This window comes from Manacus vitellinus, unplaced genomic scaffold (assembly GCF_001715985.3).
Source record: "Manacus vitellinus isolate BGI_N305 unplaced genomic scaffold, ASM171598v3 scaffold_29_pilon, whole genome shotgun sequence".
In the NCBI taxonomy this organism is placed as follows: domain Eukaryota; kingdom Metazoa; phylum Chordata; class Aves; order Passeriformes; family Pipridae; genus Manacus; species Manacus vitellinus.
The window spans coordinates 1,778,426-1,803,967 of NW_021940207.1; positions in this window are offsets into that span (position 1 = coordinate 1,778,426).

Consider the following 25,542-nt stretch of genomic DNA (forward strand, 5'->3'; position numbering starts at 1 on the left):
GCCCTCTCTAGCCTTGTGAATGGTGACTAAGTCAAGGTTACGCAGAGATGTTAAAAAGATGAGACACAACACAAGAGGAAGCGGTGACAGGATGAAAGGTTTGCTGAGATCAAATGAGAGAAATGAATACTCGAAGGGTCAGTCCTCCCTCTTATGCTTGGAAGTTCAGGCATTGGCTGTGCAAGGAGCCACAGTTGACAAAGCAGAATGACAGACATAGGGCTCAAGGGGCTGATTCTTCCCACTCTTGCACCAGGTTTGTGTGTGTGACACCCCCAGTGACTGCAGTGCATAAAGCTGGGAGCAAAGGAGCAGCGAGTCCTCTGAGTGAACTGTGCAGCAGCACTTAACCCCCACTGGGTGGGTCACAAACCTGTGATTACATCCTTGTTCCCCAAGGCCTGGGAACACTTTGGGAAGATTTTAAGAGCTCAGCATTTAACCCTTTATTTAACTGCAAAGAAAAGAAAGAACAGGCTCTATCTTTGGAAACATTTCCCTATAAAATGGGAACGCTGATGAGTGAGTTGTTGTTCACTGAAAGTCCCATGGAATTCCAAATGTTTTTCACTAGCTGGTGAAAGCTAGGAAAAGCAGCCAATTATTGATAGCCAAAAACATCCCAGGAAATATTTGGAAGCTGTGTAAAACTCCCACAGCGATAAGGGATGTAAGCAATCCTGCAATAAGACCATATACAAAGCTGCATAGTGATTATGTATAACCACTGGGGGATGAAATCCATATCATCCAGTAAATTCTTCTTCTTTCTGCAAACCCTGGTCTAAGGTGATTAAGGAGTACATCTAATGCCTCTCAAAAGTGTATCAACAACCTGAAATGGGAAGATTTTGAGGTTAAATGCCATACTCAATTTAATGTAACTATTCTGCCCAGCTCTGTGCGCCATGTCCATAGTAGTCATAGAGCTGGTCCATTAGCAGTATTCCAACCATTACAGCAGTAAAGGAAGATCAGTGTGTAAACATAAGTAATATTATCCCTAAGTAAGTTCAGTATTAGATTTTTTTTTTCCTGGCCCAATAATATCTATACCATTTCTGCCCATTAAATATGGAAAAATTAATTCATTATTTGCTTACACTGTGCAACAGGGTACAGAAACTTTAGAGGTGGTACTAATGAAAACCAGAAGCACCAGTCAGCACAGCAGTGCCACTGGACTGGTGAGCCTCACAAAGGGAGTGGGCCTAGGCACACAACCTAACACTGCACTGACATGGTCATATTGTTTCTGGGCTCTGAACTCTGGTCTCTGCTGACTGAGAGGAAATGGCTGTAAAGGTGCTCTGAACACACTGGAGGATGTCTAAGAAAGCTCAGGTTTGCACTGTGTGGGCAGAGCCTTTGTAGCAGCTTCTGTAGGGTCATGACAGTTATAGACCTCACCATCATGAAAAGTCCTTGTGTTCAGTGGGAAGGGAAGAGGAAGAATCTTACAAGAAAAAGATGATCTTTCAGCAAATACAATTTTTTTTTTCAAATGTGCTGCTGGAAATTATTTAGTTTCATAAAATATATAGAGTGTATATTAACCTAGGCTGTTCACTGTGACTTCAAACAGCTCTAGCAAAGATACCTCTGCTACAGAGGTGTTACTAAAATTATTTTAGTTTGAAATTAAATGTTATAAGAATAGATTTTGATGTTAAATATTGATCCTATTATCTACTCTGCAGAAAGTGTGTAAATGCAATCTGTAACACAGAATGATATACTGTAAAAGAAATTATTTTAATTTGTTTTTACACAGTTTTCAGTTGAAACCACACCCCTGTAGTTCAAAAACTCTGAGAACACCTCCAAAGCAACACTTAATGTGTGTGTGTGTGTGTGTGTGCATTAATGAATTTCTGTTCTCAGTGAAAGAGGACTGCACGTCTCAGCACTCTGAATAAGAACAGAGCATTCAATCCCTCTCCATAGCAAATTCAGCCTTCAACAAGTTAGTTCTTCCAGGGATGGCAGTGATGCAAAACTGCTTTGCAAATGTTTTTCTGGGTTTTGTTGCTAGGTGATGACTTGGAAAACTTTGCTATTCCTGCTGAGAGGTTTAAAAAAAACAGGCCTCACATTAAAGAGTACAAAAAATAGGCCATCTTGCTCCCTAACTCCCATTTCCTAACTCCTGGAGTCTGCACCCTGTGTGCCTTCTACACTCTCACATGCCCCTCTCTTCCCTCTGCCTTGGATCTGCTTGCCAGAAGTTGGAGGCCCAAAAAACCACTTCTATTACAGTGTAAGAAATTGAGAGGTCATTAATCTTTCTATTCCTGACCAAAATAAGCAATTCTGCAAGTGTACATTGTTTTATGCTGGCTTTTCTAGTCAAATTTTACTGGTTTTTTAATTTTATTAATAGAAACCAGGATGAACAGATTAATTACTGTTGACACGGTTGCAATCTGTTTCACATAGCAAAAACATAGAGAGGTTTGGAGATGACCCCACAGCAGTTTTACTTAATCATGTACCTGGTCTGGACACAAAATCCTTTGACAGGCTACATGTTGGTAATTGATGAGGAGAAGACTGAGAGGTGACACTGTGAAATCAGGGTGAGGGCTCAAAGCCTTATTCCTTTGGATATTGCCAAAGTAGGCCTGTTGGTGGGGAGAAACAAGGTGTATTTGTTCAACCCTTTATTGATTTTTGTGTCTACTGGGGCATTTTTTATATCATCTTATGCAAGTTTCCAGAGATGTAGCCTTGAATTAGTATATGGCTAAGCGCACTATGCTCAGAAACAATTAGCCACTGCTGTTCTCCTTGAAAGCTATTTCTAAAATCTAAAGTCTTGTACTATAAACTGAATATAGGAACAAGTATTTTTTTATATATTGGCTCTGGATCAACGCATCAATAAGGGTTAAAAATTACCAAAGTCAGAGGAGCAAGCACCTATTTTCAGCAGCCAGAAAATAATGATCACTGACCTTTATAGCCTCAATTTGCAATTTGGCTCATTTGGAGTTTAATCCTCTTTCATGAGGTTGGCCAAGTAAGAAGACCCTAAACCTCATCTCCAGCAAAGTTCTCAGCATTTGAAGACACTCGGTCTCTTAAAGTGATAGCATTTCTGGAGTGTAACTGGCACTGTACGACTCTACTGAAAGACATAAAGCCAAGAATTTCAGGCCCTAATCCAGTAAATCCTTGCATTTTCTTTTAAAATCTATTCACGTGAAAAGCTCCCGTGGCTTCAGGGACACCATTGGTATTCATGACTTCGGGCGCATGAGAGTTTTTGTATGATCAGGGTCTAAAACCAGGAGAACCAACAAGCCCCAGTGACTGACTCGAGTTTCTGCCACCCGGTTCTGGGAGGCTGTCGGTGGTTGTGGTTTTGGCTCTGCCACAGGGCTGGGTTTCCCTCCCTGTGCAGCCTCCACAGCAGACGCACAAGCGCTCACAGCTTTAACACTTCATTAGTTACTGGTGCGATGACAGAAGTTATATTGTCTCACGTCAGTAAGCAGTAAGTTAGATGAGGGGTGGGAAACAGGGACTTGCTTCTGAGGCTCAGGACAGGCAGTCCTCTTGCAGAAGCAAGTGGCACAGACATTGTCTGAAGAGATTGTTGGATTTCTGGCTGCTCTTTTATTTTAATATGACAGACTTAAGTAATTGAGAATGTAGTCACTTACAGGTGAATTAGCTTCTTTCCAGCTTTCATTATACAGAGTGGATGGCAACTCTACTCTCAAAGATTGAAATGCATTTATTATCTAATTATGTATTCATCACCATGAGAAAAATTACTCATTGCAGCACTGCTGTTCTGTGCAGAAGAAGGGAGGGAGCTGGATATCATGTAGAGAAGGGACTTTTTGTGGTTGGTGGTGTTTAATATCTTCTCACTAGTGAGCTTTATGTATGGTTTGTAGATCTTTTCAGCTACGGCTAAAGTTCTTCGAAGTCACTAGTTAAAATCAACTGTTTATTGTCAGAATAGCTTACAGTGAGTGTGCTCCACCTTGTGAGTCTTCTGGTCCTTGGCTCTGCTGATGTAAAGGCAACTTCTCACCAACATTTGAACTTGTACTTTGTTCTTGTCCTCTGTCTGCAAGGAAAATGTTGTGAAACAGTCAATGTTTTTGTGAGAGCACCAAATTATGTTTAAAACTTGCTCTGGTCTACTTGGTACATACTAATGTGTTTTAAACATGTTTGGGCTTGTTTGTTTTGTTGGGTTTTTTTTTAATATATGTCTGTTAATGGTCAGGAATCATTTGGGAAGAATAATGCCAATCTTTGAGGTGCAAAAATTAGCCAGTGGCTTAATAGAAAGGCAAACCCAACAAACAGCTTCTTACTCAGCATCATTCAACCTCCAGTACAAGAGTTTAGGGGACTCAACCAGTGTGGAAGATAACAACCTAGAACTCAGCAACTGAAACTGTGTTGAGTGGGCAAGAAGGGACAGGGGACTCTACTCTGCTCTCAGGTATTTTAAAACACTGGTGGAAAATTTGTTAGTTTTTTTGTTAGTTTAGTCAAATGAAAACAATTTGCAGTAGTGCAATACTTAGTGGGAGTAGTTTACTTAAATTCACTTACACACCAGCACTGTGAAAGATATCACATTGAGGACTGCTAGAGGTCAGGGAGGACTTCCACCACTTTCTGTCAGCATCCTTCTCCCAGTCTGGTGGAGGGTTTCTGCCAGGGTGAGGTGGCACAGTGGGAGTTGAAGTGCTCAGCTCTGTGGTCTCAACTTCTGTTTCCCTGTGGGACCAAAGGATTACAAAAGTATGATGTCCATGTCCATCTGTGTGTCCCCTGATAAAGCCTTTTTAACTTATTTGCTGATTTCATCTAAACTTGCCAAAAGCATGAAGGTATCAAAGGTCAGTAAGTTCCTGCAGGTTTCAAGAGATTTTCAATTAGTCTTGAGGTAGGGACCTACACTGTAGAAAATCAATATAGGAGAGGAAAAAAAGCCCATATAAATGGCCAATTATGTCAAATACTTCTACGGGAACTTCATCCTCAGACACTAAAGGCAATGATGAGAGGTAAATGTGTAGGAAACCAGGCTTCATTAGCTTGTTAAGTTGCAGAACTACTTCTTCCATTTTGAGTGGTTAAACAACCATATGAGAAAGTTTATCTGCTGAAAGGGCAGCAGGATCTGGGAAACGCGTGGGGATGGTGGATACTGGCTCCAGCAGACCTGTTGCCAAACCAGACACATTCAGAAATCCATGCAATGAGGTGTTCAAACCCAAATGACCTAACTGCCCTAGAATGGAGACAGTTATGGAGCATGGTGCAGTTGTCCAAATACTTAGAAATTTGGACCTTTGGAGCAAAAAAAAAAGTCTGGATAGCTGAGATAGCAGATGAGCTAATGATTGGTTTGTGTTTCATTATGACTGGTAACTTTGTATTAAATGCCAGGAATAGTCTGTGGAAACTCCCTTAAAAGATGTGTCCTGGATCAAACAAATGATTTGCAGGCAATTAATTGCCGTGAACAAATTGTCCAGGGCAGCCAGTGTAATAAGGACTTTTCCAGGAATGAAAAAAAAAAAAAAAGACTGAAACCAGTTTAAAGATCGAGCACTTTACTGGGGATTTTAGCCGTGTGAGCTCAGGATGACCTGCAGCAGAAGCAGAACCTGCCCATTTTCCAAATTCACATTTCTGACAAGCAACTAGTAGCAGAGAGGAGCCCCTCAGTGGCATGAGTGAACCTGAGAATCAAGAAGACACCACTACAGGTGGAGAAGGAGGTGATTTGCCAAGGCTTCCATCAAAAGGTTCATCTGCAGAGCTGTACCCATAGATTGGGTGTGGCACAATCACCTTGGGAAGCCTGCAGTTTAGCCCAGCAGTTTAGCCCACCCGTGCTCTGCACCAGCCAGATCCAGGCCAGAAGCTTCATTAGTGTGGCACAAAGTAGCAAGCCATGGTGGGGAGCAGGGGGAATTAGATCAAGCTGTGACTGTGTGGACAAGCAACTGCTGGCTCTGCTCTGGGCAGTGTGGAGCAGGGGCACAGCAGGACCCGAAACCAAAACAGAGAAATCAGCCTATAGTAAAATGCCTCTCAGTGCTACTGGAGAAGATAATAGTACAAATATTATACAATGCCTTGAAAGTGTGATACCTGACTGTGGAAAAACTCCATTTCCATTACAGGAACTAGGTCGCTGCTGAGGAGGTGCCACTGGAAGCAGTCCCTGAGCAGTGTCAGTGTCACTCACAGGGAACGTTGTTGCTGACACTTGTATTTGCAGTCAGGATGCACTCTGGACCTATTTTCGTTTAATAAATAGTTTCCTCTTTCAAAAATTGAGGTTTCCATCACACTGAAGGTAATCACAGGTGGAAATCAAATTTTTCAAGTCATTTTTTCAAATAGTTTCAGCAGAGGAAAGAATTGGAGTGAAATCACTGATGCCTTTTTGGTGTGAGCTCTGTCACTGAGCTGGTAATTGAAGGAAGAGACCATTGACAAGATATTTCAAGACTTATCCTTCATACTTTGGTTTTTTTCTACAACTACTCAAACAGAATTTTGTTTTTATTTCAATTCAGAACAGAAGAAGCCAAACCAATCATATCCCTCTATATAAAGCTCAGATGACTTTTTCCTTTTTTTCTTTTTTTCCATTTTGTCAAGAAAGGAGGCATACCCTGGTTTTGTTTTCTCCTTTTCTAAGCAGGTTTTGGTTCAGCAACCAGGAGAAAACCTGTCTCCATCCCATGGCTCTCCAGATATGGACATGCAGAGGGGGCTGGAGCAAGTGGGGTGCTCCCATTCCATGGTGCTGAGCAGGCCCGAGCATGTACATGGCAGTGGTGTGACCCAGTGCAGACTGATTCCTTGGGAGACTACTTGGAAACCTGCCCTAACCAAGTAAGCAAAGAACTAGTTGCTCAGGGGAATATATGTGTCCAAAAGAGATGAGGGGGTTCCTATTGCCCTGGGGTGTTAAGATATGCAAGCATGGGTTTGTTGCTCAAGTACTGGGTGTGCTGTCACCAAAACGGTCTCCAGACCTGCTTAGGGATTCCCAAAGGGGAAACCCTGACATCTTCCTAACATGGTTGGAAATGGTTTGCTCAGTGAGGAAAAATTTAAGTTTAAAGATGATCTGTGTTTAGGTGGTGTTTAGGATGCTGGTAGCAGCTATCAATAGGTAGAAAAAGATAGCGTTCAAAGCAAAAAGACAGTGATTTGTTGCTGTGGACATAAGTAAAGGGATTCATGCCACGTGACTGAGAGGAGATGGTAAAGTAGAAAAAAATCCGGAGAGAGAAAATTGCTTTGCTTCTTCACGTGACTGGCGAGGATGTGCTGGGGATCATGGCACTGCCTTGGGCTCCACAGAGTGACGAGTAAAGCCGGGGTGGAAGCTTTGCAAGGGGTTGATCCACCCACAGATCCAAGTTCATTTTCTCACGATACCGTGAGCCCAAACAGTTCCCAGCCATCGGCTCATCCTGGCTGCTCCCCCTGCCCCCTTCCTGACTCGCGAAACAGTTGTCTGTGGGTCCATGTTGTGAGCTGGCTGAGGCATCTGATCTTCCTGGAAAATAACCTGGCACAAATGGAAATTATTTTTTTTTTCAGCTGCATCAGCTCTGCAATCAACTTTGCAGTGTTGTGGCAACACATCCAAGGGGGGCTGGAGGCCATAACAAGCAGCAGGGCGTGGGAATATCTTGGTTTGATATCGCCATCGAAGGCAGGAGCCTGCCCATAAATGTCACTGAAATTGAGAGAAAGTGAGCACCATTTTTCTTGCAGGGACACTGTGAGAAATTGTGTAAACTTCTTTCAGAAATCAGGTTAAAACAATCCAATTCAAACACGCCAGCACCAAAAATGTAGTAGCTGCAAGGCCCACAGGAAAGGGGTGTGGTGGCTGTCTTTTGGTGGTGTCTGGGATGCTGTAGGCAGCATTGAAGTGAAAATTTTTAAATAGGCTTCAAAAAATAAGTAATTTGTCTGGTTTTCTCCAGTGTTCTGACTCATTAGAGATCAGATTTTCTACCGAAACAAGAACTCTTTTTAAAACGTAATGAAAATGACTACAGAAGTTAGGGCTTTAAGCAAAATACAATGTATTGAGACTGACACTAGAAGTGTGGGAGTCGATAACTCCAACACTTTTACTTGTAACTACTGTCAGGATTTTGAAATTCATTTGAGTAGAGAGGCTTCATGAGGCAGCTAGTTTAGAAACATTTGAAAATGGGTAGTTGTGCCTCAGCTTTAATTGCAAAAGGAGAGAAAAGTATGTTTAAAACAACAATCTCCTGTTTTCTCCAGGTCCCAGTGAGCAAAAAGGAGGCTTTAAAGACTTTGTTGCAGAATTTCCACTCTCAGCACTGAAAGATTATACCCCCCTGCCCTTTTTTTTTTCTTATACTATGAGAGAAAGGCAAGTTCACTGTAAGTTGAAAAACAGGCTAGGAATTTCTATGTACAAAGCAGATGGACACACACAGCCCTTTTTGGGATACTTGGATATGTCTCCTTAGCCACCACAGCTTGTTTTGCACTTCAGATCGCTCCACGCAGGCCATTGTTACCATGCACCTGTCTGTAATTTTGGAGGTTCGTCTACCTCCAGCAAACTATATTTAAAAACCTCAGTGCTGATTAGACAGAGGAAAAAAAAGTTCAGGGGAAGGGATTTCCTAGTTCACAAATAAGAATGTGCAGTGGAGCACTCACTAAGTAAACAGAAAACATGGGCAGCTGAGAGAAATCAATTTAGCTGAACAAACAATGTTCCATGTAATGAACTACTAATTATCCTTTTATGCCATGTCAGTCTGAGTGATTACAGAGCTGTGCAGTTTAATTTGACGTTTGAGCATTTCCTTGCTCCATTAGCCTCATATAAAGCTACGACACGTTGAGAGGAATTAAAAAAAAATGTTGGTGGGTTGGGGGGGAAGGAGGCTGCATTTATCCAGAACTAAGTAAGCACCTGTAGCAGTCATGAGGAAAAGAGCTTCTTCATTTTTCCTTCTTTTAGCTTTTTTAATTCTTAGTTGTGATGAAAGGGGCAGCACTTGGGAAATGAGGAGTACGTCTGATGCTCATAGAAAACTCCTTCAGTGTGTTGATAATGTCCCAGGTCTTTAGACCCTGCTTTAAACTATTGTCGAGGGTTTGAATAAATAAATTGCATAGATCAGACACACATACAGATCAAGGGGAAAGTGGATGGTAAACAATACAGTGTGGGAACAAATATATTCTCCTAGATACTTTTTTTTTACTGTTGATTTGCACACAGTAGGTAAAATGAATCCCTAGGTGCTTGGGAAATCTTGTGGTTAATCTTGGACTGAAGGACATGTATTATAAACATTGCTTTATTATCATACTGTTTGTCCAACTACCTGTACTGATAACAGGATTAGAGGGAATTAACATATGGAGAAAGATAAAGACAGTTTGTTAGGATATATATTATGACTATTAACTCTAGGAGTACCAGTGAAGTACCTGTAGTCTGATATAGAGCTACATATTTTGGACTAGATTTTTCTTTCATAAAAGGTAAGTCAAGCCCAACATCACTGACGTTTAGGAGAAATTTCCATGGGAAAGGTGCAGATGCAAGGGGGACCGTGCCCCACGTCTAGGTAATACATCAACATATGAAAGTGTCATGAGGGATAAATATGACCCCAGTGTCCAATGATAATATTTATAGGGTTGCATTAATTTAAGTACAAATTGAAAAGCAAATGTTTAAAAACCATTTGGTGCAACTACCTGACATCTCTGCTATGCACGCCACTGAAATATGTGCCATGATACCCCCCAGGCTCACTCTTCTCTCACCATGACATAGACAAGAACTCCCAGGTTGGGATAATATTTGAAGAAATGGCTTTTCAAAATTTTAAATTTTATTTTAAATCTCAAGGAGAATTAATAGCAACTTGAATGTAAAAAGAAAGAAGAAATAGGAAAGTAAAAACCCTCCCCAAAACTGGAAAACTCGAAGATCCATTTGACTATTTTGGCTCAGATGCTACTCATACAAGGCCAGATCCTTGGCAGGGGCAAGCTGATTTCAATGAAGAATCCCTCTTTTGTCCACTAAGGACGGGCCCCAAACGTGCACGCAGAGGACGCAGTGGCTCCTCTCTCCCACTCGCTGTTGACACACAGCCTGCTCCTTTTGGCCGTCCCCCAACCTGTCCTCAGGGTCTCCATTCTACCCCACCTTTTTTATTTTTCTTTTTAGTTTGGCTGGCAAATTCATTTCCACAGCCTTAAAAGACTGGGAGCTTTTTATCTGCCACAGAAGTATCGCAGAAGGGGAAAGATGGGAAAGGTTCCTGCATGGTGGAAGGCCGGAGCCCCGGCACTATTCAGCATGGGGGCACAGTGAGAGCCTGCTGGTGGTTTGGACACCTGTTTGCTGCACATGCCACGGCCCTCAGCCCACTTGCTTGGCCATTTTACACAGGACTCAGCCACCTACCAGGTGATACTGGTTTCTTCTCTGGTTGGTTGTTTTGTGGGTTTTTTTGTTTTTGTTTTGTTTTTATTTTGGTGATTACCCATTGGGCTGGATTGAAGCTGAGTCGAATTTTGGCTCTGCTGCAAGGCATGACTGAGCTGCAGGCTCTTACCCCAGGGCTGAACTGGCCCCTCTGTTCCTTCCTAATGCACATTAGACACATTGGGGCCTTTCTCCACTGTGCATTTGTGACTCCCATTGACGCTAATGGGTGTGACATGTGTCTATCCAGCGGAGAATAGACCCCATTGACTACAGCAGTTCCCTGGCCTTGAGCGGTGCTCGTCACTTGATTAAGCCAAACTAATGAGGCACGACCAGGGCCAATGGGAATGTGTGGGACTCAGGCATTGCAAAAGCTGATGGAAACCTGCAGCTTTGCTGGGGGCTGGGTTTTGTTATGCCAGGCAAAGACACGGGATGCCATGGGATGGAGTGCACGGGAACAGGTGCTGTCACAGACATGAACAGTGCAGAGAGGGTTCACACTGCTGATGAAAGCACCCCAAATTGCCCTCTTTGAGTGGTAATTACATGTGAGAGTGTCTTGTGTGCTCAGCAGGGTTTAAAACTGGTTTGGTCTTGGCTCTTGCTCAGTGTCTCTCTATGCTTCAGGATCTGAATTTGGCCCTGTGGCTCTTTTTCTGGGGCATGAGCACAGGGGTATTTTTGGCTCTTTAGCAGACAGTCCAGTGGTTAAGGCAGGCAGTATCCTTTTCACCAACACTGAACTACATCAGCTTGGGGAATGAGAAAGGTGGGGGAGACACTGTAGTAAGTGCTTCTTGCAGATTGCCCACCCTGCAAGAAGACCTCTTGGAGTCATAGGTGCTCTATGGTGCTCTCCCTCCTGTGCATTGCTGGTCACCTCCTCCAAGTGTGGATCACCAGCTGTACTTGGGAGAGGCCAGAGGAGTGTGCAAGGCTGGAGCCTCTTTTGCTTTGACTGGGCCCAAATCACCTAAACTGGGCCAGATAAAAGAATACAAACTCCAGGCACATACTTGCAATTTCAGCCTCAATCCAAGTGTGACTGTGCTTGCAGAGAAACAGGCTGGGAGAAAATCAGGAGAGTGACACCTAAAGAACTGAGAGCACGGACATGGCCTCCCATGAACAGGCACATACCCCATACAGACACAAAATGCTACTTGCTGAACTGAGGCCAGGAACTCTGGCCTTCCTGCAAAACACAGCATCATCCCAAACCACTGTGGTAATGTGAGGGCATAACCTGATAGGCCAGGGCCAGACTACAAAGGCATATAGGTCAGATGTAGGTCTTGAGATAAAACACTAAGCATTAAGAAAAAACTCAGTTCTATTTTAAGACTTGCTGTTTTGGAGAGCCTGGGTAAGAAGTTGCCTGTACTTTCCCCTGTACTTTACCTGCTGGTACATTCCAGGTCAGAGGAGGTTTGTATTTTTGTCATATTGCAATACTTGCCTTTATGTAAGCGCTGCTAAGAATAAAATTAGCAGTGGGAGAAAAACATCAGTTTGATGTCTAAATTTAGAAAACTTGATGAATAAATCTATTAACTTCGTTGTGGGGAGAGAAAAGAATAGCAACCCTTTGCTTAAAGAAAAGATAAAATAAATATAAAATCAGAGCTGATTGCCTCCTCTGGTTTTCAGAGGTGAGTTCTTAAACATTCTCTTGTCCCCTTCAGAGGATAAATATTAATTGACTCGATTCACGGAACTATGGCTTGAGAAGATATGGTCAGTTGGATCTGAGAGGCTTTGACGTGATTATCAAATGCTTTCGGTATTTGTGAAGGTAGAGAGCAAAGGGGGAAGGAGGGTTTGTCCACTTGAGTAGGTGTCCTCCCAGGAAGCAAGCTCCAGCTGTCCGGCACCGCTGCTGTCCTCACTGGCATGGTCACAGCAGGCAGCCCCCTGGTCCAGGACACTAATTAATCAGCAAGGAGGCTGTGACAGGAAGCAGCACGGGGCTCTCTGAGGTTTGGCAGGGAGAATCCAAGCGTAAAACTGCCCCAAGCACCACAAGTTTCTTCCTGTCCCTGTATCCTGGGCAGTGTGGGACTATGTGCCCCAGTCAAGCCCCATGGTGATCACAGTACACATAAGTGTCTTTTGGCTTTGTCCAGAGCTCTAGACGATGCTGCCATTTGCACCTTGCAAGGCAGGTACCTTTTTCTGCCTGCCCCAAACTTTAGCACAAATCCCCATCACAGACTGTAACATTTTATGTCAAGAACTGTTCCTTTGCCCAGTATCTCTGGCAGCTGTACCTATCATTTTTCTTGGCATATCCAGAACAGGTCATTTTTACCTTTATGGGTAAATTAGAGATTACTAATTAAGAAATTGAGGTTGAAAACAACTGGTTAGAAATTAAAAGATTTATTAGATACCAGACTAATACAATCCTTTTCTATCTTAAGTAGTGGATAGTTTCCTAGTCATCTGTTATCCTAATTCACCCCTGTAAATCTTTCTGGAGTAGGAAGCTGGCATACAAATGTGAATGTCCTGTTTCGTTCTTCTTCCCAAGTGGCAACCTTAGGTGCTTAACAACCCTTTCATCCTCCTATTTCATACTGAATTGGCTGAACATGGAGGAGAGGCAGTGCATAAACTAAGTAAATAATGTTTATGTTTTTCCTATAGCTGCTCTTTGGACACCTACAGGTCATTAATTTCTTTGTTTCTAATCAACCTGCCAGCTAGCAGCTCTCCTGGTCAGTGTGATCTGCTCCCTTTGTGCAGGCTGCTGGCCTATTCCCACTGAGCCATGCTACAGGATGTGTTCAGGAGGCATCAGGACTCTTGGGACATTACTAGCTTTTTGCTGAAACTAGAAGGGATATAAGTGATACAGTCATAATACGGATAACCAGGAGCTCTGTCTGTTTTCCCACCCTACCCTCCATATATTGACAGTGTTAACTGAAAGAGTAATACCATTAGTTTGGTGGGGACATGGGGCCATGCTAGCAGGTGGATGTCACTGCTGAAAAGGGACTAAGAGCTATGCTGTGACTATAGATCCATCACACAAAAGCCCAAAGCTGTTACTGCAACCTCCAAGAAACAGCCTCTGGCGATGGAAAGAAAATCAGCGTCATCTCATGACACTGCTGTTCCTGTAGGCTGTGAATTTAAAAGAAGGCAGGCTGAGGAAGGGAGCATGGAAATCCCTGCTGATCAGGAGCGAGACTATTTTTCTCCTTTAAGAACATTTGCTCAGCTTTTTAATTTCCAGTGTTTCCAGTTGCCATATCAACCTGAGAAATTCGCCTGGCAATTGATAGCTTATTTTTCAATGGAAGATCATAAAATTTAGGTGCATCAATTAAGCATCTGTTTGCTGGGACTTCACTTTATCTTATTTTACTTTATTTCCAGTATTTGATTCCCAGCCAAGGATCCCCACCCTCTCTTTGCCCAGGCACATCTCAGGTTCAGCAGCCCACATGCAGAAGCGAGGCACCAGGACAAATACCAGTAGCTGGGATAAAGCCTGCAGGACACATCCTGCAGTCTGGGAAAGGCCACAAGCATCAATGGAAACACTCTGGCTGGAGATAAGTGGCAGCTTCAGCTTTTATGTTGCTCTGAAGAACAGGCACAGGAGGCACAGTGGAGGGAAGGGAGGTTGCTCCTGGCTTTGCTGTTGAACAGTGTGTTGGTTTTCTTGGAACCTGCATCTGCATCCAGCACCATCGAGATGGGGAAGAGTAGGGTGGAGAGGGAGTCTGCACTCGCTCTCAGTGGTAGTCTAGAAACTTCCATGTCCTCTTTCCAACCCATCCCTGGCCTTTCATGGGTCACTGGTGTAAACGGGGACTAATCTGCCCCAGTGCAGATGAATCTGCAGGGACTTTTCTGTGGTGAATGTATCGTTTGGTTTGTTGTGGGTTTGTGGTGGTTTTTTTTTCTTTAAACAGAATAAGAATGGGAAACAAGAAAGTCAAAAAGCCCTGAATCTTTACCTTTTTTAAGTGGAGACACCACCACAGCAGGACATAATGGCTTGCTGTGGTGGTGGTGGTTTGTCTGAGAGCCTGGAGATTTATGTAATGAGAAACACAACTCCTGCAAAGAACATTGTTAAATCTTTTCAAAATTTCAGCTATAAGCCATTTTATTGCTAATAATATGGCTAGATTCTTCTTTTGAAGAATCTGGGAATGTTTGACAAGTGGGGAAAATGGAGAGGACTTGAGGCACCATAATCTGTATTTTCCATTTACCTTGCTTGAAGCTTGAACAACACATGTGCCACAAATGATTTGTTTATTCCTAAGCACCCCCAAGGAGCCCAGTCTCCATTCTCAGGCATATAATGGCTATTCAAATGAAAGCTTTAATAGGTTGTTGCAGATCTGATATCAATGCAGCGAGAGAAAAAGATATGCAAATATTCGAAATTAAACAAACTAGCTCCTGCCCTTTGCCTTTGGAGGTGCAGTTTCAAATCTGGATGGTGTCACCAATGCAATGAGTTTGCTAGATTCAGCTCTCTGGAGAACTAGTTCCTTTTTCACCTTTTTTTCCCCCCACTTTGCCTCACAAAGCTTTCACATTGTTTGAAATATTTTCTGTCTCTAGCACTCACGAGGAAGGAGAGCCCCAACTGGGGCTGAAATACATGATGTGTTCAGATTTGAGACTGAGGAACATTGCTGGGAGAAGCTCCTGCTGTGCTAGTTTGTTCCACATCTTCTTAAATCAAGGCCCTTAACCTCAGTGCCTTCTCCTGGGCATTTCCCCATGCTGTAGAAACAGTTTTGGAAGAGTGACACAGACAAAAGTCCAATTAGGGGTTTCTGTCCACACTGCAAGACAAATCAGAGGCTTCACTGGTTCTTAACATGGCCCCTGCTCCTCTTTTGCTCCATGTAGTGTGCGTGTGAGCCAGGCCCAAAAACCACTTCAAAAATGTAAAAATAACATGTCATCCACCTAACCACTGAAACCGAGCCAGCAGCTACTGACTGCATTGAACAGCGGGGAAAAATAATAATTTTACATCAAAAACATCATAAAAGTTTCCAATGTATTCCAGGCTCTTGTAAAACTGCTATTATCTTGTCCAACCCCCAAGGCTTTTCGCACATTTATCAATTATGCTGTGTGGATTTCAGAAAAGGCAGTGCCTGGAACGCGGGTGCATCGCGCAGACGGCAGCGGAAGCTCGGCTGCGCCGGGTCTGCAGGACATCCACACACACCTCGGCTCTGCTGCCAGCTCCCGGCCCAGGGGCAGAATCCCTGGAGCATCCCCGTACCTCTGTTGCCCTCCCATCTTCTGTGCGTGATCACAAGAGCTCTGAAGCAAAGCTTGTTCCATCGTTACTGCTGGGGAACCAAACTTTGTCAGCAATGACGAGGGGCACTCAACCTAAAATATCTCCAGACACCTGCAAACATTTAGGAAACCCCTGAGTTACAGTGTGAGCAATGAGAAACGAAGAGAGAGCCCAGTGCTCAGCAGGAAGCATGAGGAGGACCTTGCTTTGGTTGGGTCATGTGGACAGTCTTCTGGCTGTGGTAGGTACCAGAGTATGTTGGAAGTAGCGTGGGAAAGTGGGTTTGCATCCCAGAGACTTGATGCTCTGCCCCACTGACGTTAGCCAAGGCTGGGCACCTCAGGGTTTCAAGGGGGAGGATCTGATGAGGGCACATGAAGAAGAGGGCTTCAGAAAACAAACCCCCAACTTTAGTTTAGCTATTCACAACTTTAATTTAGCTAGTTCTCTCCTTCAGAACCAAGGAGAGAAAATGCCCAATAGCCCAAATCATAAGGAAAAGATCTTCCTGTACAAATGTTAACGGTATCGTACAGAAATGTTCCCCAAAACTGTATTTTGTGAGAGTACTGGGAGCTATGGCCAAATCCCATATTTGAATGTGGCTAGACAGTTGGAATTAAAGGTGATCTCTGGCCATGTTTAAACACGAACTAGGCCATAAGCTTCTTATGGGCTGTGGTTACAGAAAAAAAAAAAAGGCTGACTCACAGTGGGAGAGCACAAGGCTGGAACATTCCCATGCAATCCTCCCTGCTCTCCAGAGGTGTCTGGCTTGTTCCTAGAGATCCTGGACACCCAGTCCTCCCATATACCTCCCTGGACACTTGCAGATCATTAGTATTTCTGAAAGACCGACTTAAAGGCTGCAGATGAGAAGTGTTTCTTTTGGCCTGTCAGTAACCAAAACAGAAGAAAGAAAACAGAATTCTCCAAAGTTTTTCCAAAATGCATGCCCAATTCAAACAGACTCATCCAACTTCCTTGCAAGTGTGATTCCCAGATCACAGCTAAATCTAGCACAGATTTTGCCAATCATATAATTTCTGCATTGAGCTAAGCAGCGTGCAGAAGCAGACTTGTATTTTTGTAATTAAAAAATATTAATTAAAAGCTGATACATTTTGTAGGAAGCTCTTGATTTTGACCAACCTCATTTTCAGTTTTAAACATTTTTACTTGATCAGCATTTCATAATGAAATATATTCTTTTTCAAAGAGAAACATGTGATTCCATAGGAAAAATGCTTTCAGGATAAAATAATATTTAAGCATGAAGTAAATCAGCATCTAACCAGTATTTGTTTCTTTCAGACACTCTAACCTTCAGAAACTGAGATTACCAATTCTGGTCCTATTTAAGACTGGGGAGAAAATGCAAAATTCTGAAATGTTTGCAAGGTTGGAAAACAGCTTTCCACTAAGTTCTCCTCGGATGAGATTGCAGGAATTCTTCTGTTTTCTTCTTCCTACCTGGCTCTGTTTCCAAGCAATTCTGTTCACACTGTTCTCCAAGACAAAATCTGAGCCAGACTGAGATTTGTGTTGATGGTGAGTGCCTGCTTTTCGTTTTTTCTTTCTTTAAGTAAAACAATTTCCTAAGGCTTTGAAATGGGGCTGATAAAAAGCAGCTTTTAAAATGCATTTTAGTAAATAGTTTGAAACCAGACCATAAAGTCTCGTAACTGTAGGTTTGTACTTAATTATACTTCACTGACAGCCCATTTTCCTTCTCCTCTGCAACCAGTCTCCTTTTTCTTTAAGAGCAAAACATATTGTATGCTACTTTTGAAAGATTTGTGGGGTTTCACACAAATTGAACAAGATCTGTAGGTAAACAGTGTCACCTAGTGGATAACTGGCATCGATTTTCCCAAAGCGTGGAAGAAGTTTGGCCGTGTGGGTTTTCCATTTTGTCCTAGAAAAAATATTATTTGAAACTGGAAAGAGTCCTGTACTGAGAAATGGGATCGTTGCCAAATGGCTGCAAATCCAAAGACGCATAAAGCAGTGGCCAGCACTGAGAGGGATATTTGTCATGTGCATGGGCACAGATCCAGTCCCATCAGCAGATACAAAAGGGAAGAACTGATTCTCCAGCTCAATGCCTGAATAGCAAAAGGTTAAAGCAGCACATCCTGAAACATTTATTTCCTGGATGTGTAGAGGTGTACTGGGCTCCACATTATCTCCTGCACCATCAGCTGCCCCTCTCTTGTTTTCTCACAAAAGCATGTCACTAGGTGCCTTTGCTGTGTGATTAGCCAAGCCTTCTGAGCAGCAAAAGTAAAAAAAAATTCGCAAAGTCCTTGAGGTGAGAGATTTGGCAGAGAGCATCTGAATGCAGGAGAAAGAGAATAGGCTCCATGGAAAAATCTCTCATCCTGAGGGGGTAGAATGATGACTTTGGGGATGTGGTGGCAGGTATCTGTGAGGAAAGCTGCCCAGAGAAAGCAAGAGATAAGATAGGCTTGAAGAGCCTTCTGAGTTAGAATTAACAGGTCAGAAAATCAGGACATGATAGCCTCAAACAAGGGTAAAATTCTCCAGAAGGACAAATATGCTCCTGAAAACTAAAATGGAGTTGGATATCCTGAAGACCACTTAACAGCACTTAGGATTCTGCTTTCTAATTAACTTTTTGTCAGGATTCCTTGGGGTCAAGATGAATTTGAACCAAAGCACTGGAGGAAGGAATAAATATAAACAGAACTGAGACAAAAATGGAGAAATGTTCTTCACACTTCTAGAAACTCCTGGGTGAAAAAAAAATTAGAATTCAATCAACAAAGGTGAGAACTCAGGCAACTTAGTTACAGGTATTCAGCTGGGTTTGTGCAGGTTGGGTGGGAAGTGGAGCTTTTATGTTCTACTCCTTCTTCCTCCTCCTGTAACGTCATCTCTGTAGTTTCTAACAACTGCATTTGTTTTTTCTGAGAATCCCACTGATATCCCTACTCCTTTCCTCACACTGAAAAGGAATGTGAAGAAGAGCAAAAGAGGTGACTCTTCCCTGTCCAAGAGGCAGCAGGTGGGAAAAAGTGAAACTGCCTGTCCAAAAGCTCAATAGTTGGCCTGCAGGATATTATCAACTTCTTCTTAACATAGAGACCAGTCATGAGTCAGGATTCCTGTATTACTGGACTGTGAGAACATTTCCAGAGTGAACATTTAGACCCAGGTCTTATGTTGACATGGATTTGGTCGAAGCAATAAGTCAGAGCATTTCAAAGAATATGTAAATGCACGTTAGAATTGTAGTCAAAATGATAAATATATAATTTTCATAAAAATATATAATTTTCATGGGTCAGGAAACCTGAGCTCTAGCACTTACTTACCTTCCAAATAAAAGGAAAATAGTGATTGATTGTTATGGCAGATTGTTCTGCTAAGTCAGTGTTTGGCCTCTGTTTTCTTCACTTTTGTCATGTATCAAATGGATGGTCTGTCATTCTTCTCCAAAAGGGGGAAAGTGATTATTGTGTAAAGCCCAAAGGAGCTCTGTATACAGGCAAGCTAAAATATGCTGCAAGTTGGGACACTTTCTCACCTGAGCATACACTCTGTTTCCAAAACAAACACTGGCATAACTGTATTTGCTCAGTTTGTGCAGTTTTCCTTCAAAGTATTTCATGCTGCTTTTTTGTATGAGTCTTCTTGGACCAGTTCCCACTGACTGAATCCATGGAAGGCACCACCTTCTACTGGTCCTTACTGTGGGTATTGGCAGGCACAGACTTCTTGCATCACTTTGGTTGCTCTGTGCCTCAGTTTACTCCTCCACTAATGTAAGTTCTACTCTGACTTTCCACAGTGCTTTTATTCTTGGGACCTCAGAGCAATTTTCTTTGCTATCCTCTCTCAGACAGTCAAACCACTACTAAATCAGACACTTACCATTTTTCCCTTCTCAAAGATAAAATGATAGTAATTCCTTTGCTCATTAAAGTGTAAATGGAGAGGAATCCTGTTGAGTTCAGTGATACTATGAGATGTAAAAGCACTGTATGAGGTCAGAATCTTCCCATGTGAGTTACAAGTGCAAAAAACAGTGAGTAAAAAGCTTGAATGGGTCAAGGATCCCACTCCTGGGAACAACAGAGGGAAGAAGTAGAAGTAGCACCTGGAAAATGCTGCTCTTATCAAGAGAGGCCTCCTCCCCTGCAAATATCTGCTAACTCTAATATTAAACAAATAGAAAATTATCTATTATGTGGAGTCATCTTTTGCTTTTTTTCACAGAGACACTCATAGAACAGCTTGGACTTTATTTTTCATAATAATTTTTAAACATAACTCTTGTTCCACCAGGAAATTGTCATTTCTTCAGCCAAGAACATCTCATCTGGAGTCTGAGGAGGGCTGGCATTCTCTGTAACAGTGTGCAAAGACAGCCTAAACATCTTAGCATTCCCAGGCTGGATCCAGCTCTGCTTTCAGCAAACCCCTTGGATGCTCTCACTTGGCCTCCTGGCTGCGTGTGCTCCCATATCCATGTGCTCCAATGGCACCACTCCCAGCCCAGGGTGGGCTGCCAGGTCCCCTGGGGGTGCAGGTACTGCCTAAAGAGGGTTTTTGGCAGGCAGTCTGCCTAAAACTGAGAGTGCTGCTGCCTGGATATGACATTCCCTTCCCTCTGTGATAGCAGCACACAGGAGAGCTCCCAAGCCCCATTTGGACCCGTTTACACACACATAAGCCAAAAGGCAGGAGAAGACAACTGTGAGGGCAAACTTCGAGCCAAAAAGGCAAATTGCATTGCTCAAGTAGATGAGGAACCTCTGGCAGCCAGGAAAGGACATAAAAATATAATCACATTAACATCCATCCTTCAGGCTGTCTGGGTAAATGAAGATCCAGGGCAAGCAGCAAGCTGAGGAAATGGGCTGGTTGTGGAACACTCTGTGTCTGTGTGTGAGGCCATATTTTACCCATTTAAATGATCAGCACACAAGAAAAGCCAAACACGAGGCTTCCAAGCTGTCTGCATCCTGTCCTTCAAGGTGGCCTCATCCTCCAAGTAGTCACATTCCTGAGTACTGCGGAAATTTGAGGAGCTAATCATTTCCTCTGACTCAAAAGCAAAACAGCAAAGCAAAAACAAAACAAAAAATACTCAGCATCTTCCTGAAGCTCCACGTTTAAATCTGCTTTTCAGTGTGTACAGCATTTGTTTATCCCATAAGCAGTTTCTCAGGGTGACTCAGCTTAAGGCATCGGCTTGAGGAACTTTGACAAATTTGAAGAGAAAGCCTGGAGAAACTATGAAAGACTCCACATTTCCTCACCTTCCCTCCCAGCTCCCCATTCAGATTTTCCAGGAATGCTATGAAATAAGCTTTGTAACTCCATTACTAGTTCACATCCAGTCCTGGAGGAGTTTGTGCCTTACCATGAGAAAACCCTTGGCAGCTTTGGGAGGTGGCTCTCAGACAGGGATCATTCAGAGGCATCTCCAAAATATTAGCAGATCTCAGGATATTTGCACGTGAAACAACCATGTGAAAACCCATCACTGCTTCTGACTTTACTGGTTTAAGGCTGACTGGCTGTAGACCCTAATTTTTCCTCTTGTTCCTTGGGGTGGAAAGCAGGGTAGGACATTAATGAGGCAACCAGGAAGATGTGGCACCACTTCTGTATGTGCACGACTTCAGTCTCCAATAGTTTCATTCCAGCACCTTTCCCTACAGTAAATGTAGTGAATATTCTTGTTCCTGTTTTAAAGGCAGCATTGAATGGGATGTTTTAAGCTGAGAATATTTTCCCAGCTCCTGGAAAGGGTTAGACACACAGCCCTGAGGTTGGCCAAGTGTGTGATTGCCATCAAACTAAGCAGCCGTGTTCAGCTTGTCTTGGATTTCTTTATATGAGACAAGGGATGATTCATAAAAGGAAATGCTGAGGCCACACAGGTTGTTAAGTCTCTAGTCTAACCAGGTGTAATGACTGAGGTTCTGCAGTTAAGGCAAAAAATAACAGATCATGGGTCAAATCCATCCCTGATGCAACTCCAGCATCGTCAGTAAGAGTTATCCACGTGTGAATCTGGCCCCATGTTCCTCACTCGTACAATAAAGCAAGATCCCTCCTGCAGCAGAATCAATTGGGAAAAGGAGAATTGAGAAAAGAAAAAATGCTTCTTTCTTGCCCACATTAAAAATAATCACTTTTTTTCTTGCACAATGGGGCAGAGAAAACCAGTCCTAGAAACCAGAGTACAATTTCCTCAGCATGTCATAGGGAGGAGAGGAAGGGGGGGGAATTGGCATAGCCAAGAGGTTTCTTTCATTTCTGTTCAGTTCCAAATGATGCAGGGAAGAGGGGAAAGCAAATCTAGATATCTATATCTGTCTATATCCATCTATATCTATATAGATATCTAGTTGTGCTTTCCCCTCTTCCCTGTATCTATATCTGTAAAATATCTAAATATAGATATCTGTAGATAACCATATATGTATATAGTTAGATATATTTGTGCTTCCTAGGTTAAGTCAGCAGTGTGAAACCTGCAGGTTTTTAGGAGAAATTTTGCACAAACACAGACTGATTTAGGAAAAAAAGGGCTATATTCCTTCTGTTTATTAGACTTGTTGTTTAAAAATAGTAAAATATATCTGTTTTAATTGCCAGAGTTTTCACTGCTGCAACATGTCTTCTGTCTCAGCTTTGCCTTCCCATTTGCCAGGTCGGTTGTGTACGTGAGCTCTAAGGGAACGCAGAAAAGCCACCTGAGGGAGAAAATTGCTAATCACTAAAAATTACTAATCCTTCTTTCACACTAAACAAACCCCACTGAGAGGTTTTTAGTTACACAAAGGTGGATTTTTTTTTGTTCTTTTCCCTCTCTCCTCCAGCTAATGATACAGATGTGCAAAATGCAGGATATCACATCCTACTAAGCATTAGCTGCAGAATTTTCAGGCAATAAGATCTGAGTCCAAAATAAAAGCACAGTAGCATGAAAATCTTCTACTGCACACCACTAGCACTTTGCAACCAAAATGGCAGGAAAAGCAATTCACACAGTCATGGAATAACCTTTCCAAGGTTATTTGTATTCCAGAAGCAATAAGGTCCCCTCTGAGACTGTGGCCCCATGTAACTGCCCACTGAAAAAAGCATACAACCTAAACAGACGAGGCAGAAAGTTGGAAGAAAAATATACAATTTGATCTGGAATTCTTACAGCCCAGAAACTCAGAGTATGTGCTTTTCTCAAGGTCACATGGGACTCCTCTAGTGGATTTAGAGGCTAAACCCACTTCTGCATCCCAGGGTCCCAATCAGAGGAGTCTGCTCCCTCCCAACTCCCCTCTCCCAGCACCACTGCCTCGCTCTTAGAAGGCCTTTGCTGACACATCCAGGGAATGCAGGACTCTTTCTACCCATTGTACTTCCACAAATCCATTCACACGTAAAACTGCTCATTTGTCTTTGCCAAGGATGCTTCTCCAAACATTTCACTGGCTAAAGTTCCTGTACATTCCATGACAGAGTAGCAGCAGCAGGTGGGTGGCAGTGAGGGGCTCCAGGTGCTGGTGTACAGCTCCTTCTGCAGGAGGGCACCTCACTCCTGCAGCTCCCCTGGCCTCCCTCATGCCATGTGTCCCATTGCAGGAGATATATAGAAATTATGATGGCTGACAGCACTGTTTCCTGGGGAGTTTCCAGAAAAACAGGCATTCCCAGGCTAACAACTGGGTAACTGTCTGAAACTGAGGGGCAAGGAATTCACCATAAAGAAAAAAATCAGTGGCAGCCCTGCTGTGTTTAATTATGACATAAATGTATTAAAAAAAAAAAATAAATAAAAAAAAATCAGGCTGTATACCTCTGCTGATTCTATTCCACTTTGGGCCTCAGAGCACAGCTGAGAACCATCTGCTGGCCTCTTTAGAAAATACTCCAAGCTTTGGATTTCCCAGCCCATACAGGGCAGCCAGGCTTTCCTCAGGCTCAACTGCTATGGCACAGCCCTGCAGGTGTAATCTCCCAGCACTGCAGCATTCCTGCTTCCCACTTAAATAGGAAGAAAATTAAGGTGACAAAATTACCTTCTTTTCAGTCTGTCATCAACAGCTTTATTGCAACATGGTTATGGATACTCTGAAGAGGAACTGCTTAATTTATGTTGACACATTGGGGTTTGATTCTCTGGACCAAATTCAGACCTTTTTTTCAGAAGATTTTTATTTCTGTCCTGTTTCCTTCTGGTTTTTTTCCTGTATCTGTGAGCTCAGCAGATATCATCTAAACCGAAGCAAATAGAAGCGCAATGTGGTTTTTATCACTGCTCTAAAATAGTCTGAAACTCACCTCTTTGTGTCAGCTGTGCTTATGCACGTTGCAAAACACGAGAGCCTCTCCAGAGCATTTTTACTACACTCATAAAGAAATAAGGGAAAGCCAAGAACAGTTCCTGGAGAAAGGATACCACAAGGTGTGAGCAATGTCTGGCTACAGGTCCACCCCTACTCTCTTTCCTGGACAGAACAGAATAGGACAGTGCACTTAAAATACACCTATTTTATAACAAGACTAGTGGCGGTTTTGCTGTGGTGATGAGCAGTGATATTAAAATTCTGTCACTGAGCTTTTGGATTAACACCTTGTGGGAAGCACCTGCCAGGAGCTGGCACTGCTTGACTCCGTCCTGGGAGCACTGCCCACACCAGGACTGTGGGAGCAGCAACTGCCACTGTGTGTTCTTGCAAATTGCCTTGGTTGGTGGTTTCTACATCACTAAGTATTTTGCCTTGAAATATTTTGCCTCTAGAGCAGACACACTGGAATTTTCTGAAGCAGAACATGGCATTACATAAATTTGATGTTTTGACACACTGATATTTTAAAGCTTGCATAATTCACTGAATTCCACCCAAGTTTTTCATTTCAATGCCTCAGAAACATTATTTGTCGGTCAGTTTAAGGCTTCCCTGGAAAGATTTATTTTTTCCATTTTTCCATTCCCCAGGGGTCCAGATAGTCTCCAAGGGAGCTTCCATGGAGTGTCCTTTGCACGAGAGGCCGGTGATGGCAACGGGTTTTGTCAAAAGTGAATATAAGGTTGTAAGGTTGTAAGTAAGGTTGCTGTAAGGTTGCTGTTTTGTGGCCAAAACATGCCCCTGCAATTATCAATCAGCAATAGCTACTGGCATCTGTGGGAGAACACTGTGTTGCAATGAGGTGGGTTAGTACTAATTACAAGATGTTTATTCAGTCTAAGTAAAATACACTGTATTTTACTCATTAGCACCCAAAATGGCACATGCAATTGGAGCAGCATAGTAATACAAACAGGGGATTACAGCTAAGCAGGGTGCTGAACTGTCTGCAGTTAATTTATAGTTAACCAAGGTGCTCATTTACCCTGGTAAGAGTATACATCCACCCAGCAGCTCTGCAAGAGAAGGATCTCATCACGCTTTAGAGAAACATCTTTTCCTACAGCAAGCACATCAATGCCAATAAGGTCAGATAACATAGGAGAAGACTCAGATACTTTATTGGCATTGATGTGTTTGCTGTAGGAAAAGATACTTTTCCAGGTAAGGTTAAAATGGCCTTCTCAACTCGGCTTTTCTCCAGCTAATCATCCAGTAACTAAATCACAGTAAAAATACAGTCTATTTTCTCATGTCTTGTATTTGCTGAATCTTTCCTGTGCCCATAATCAGGTCTGATCCTCAACTAGTTTATAAGAGATTTATTATGAGATCATAGG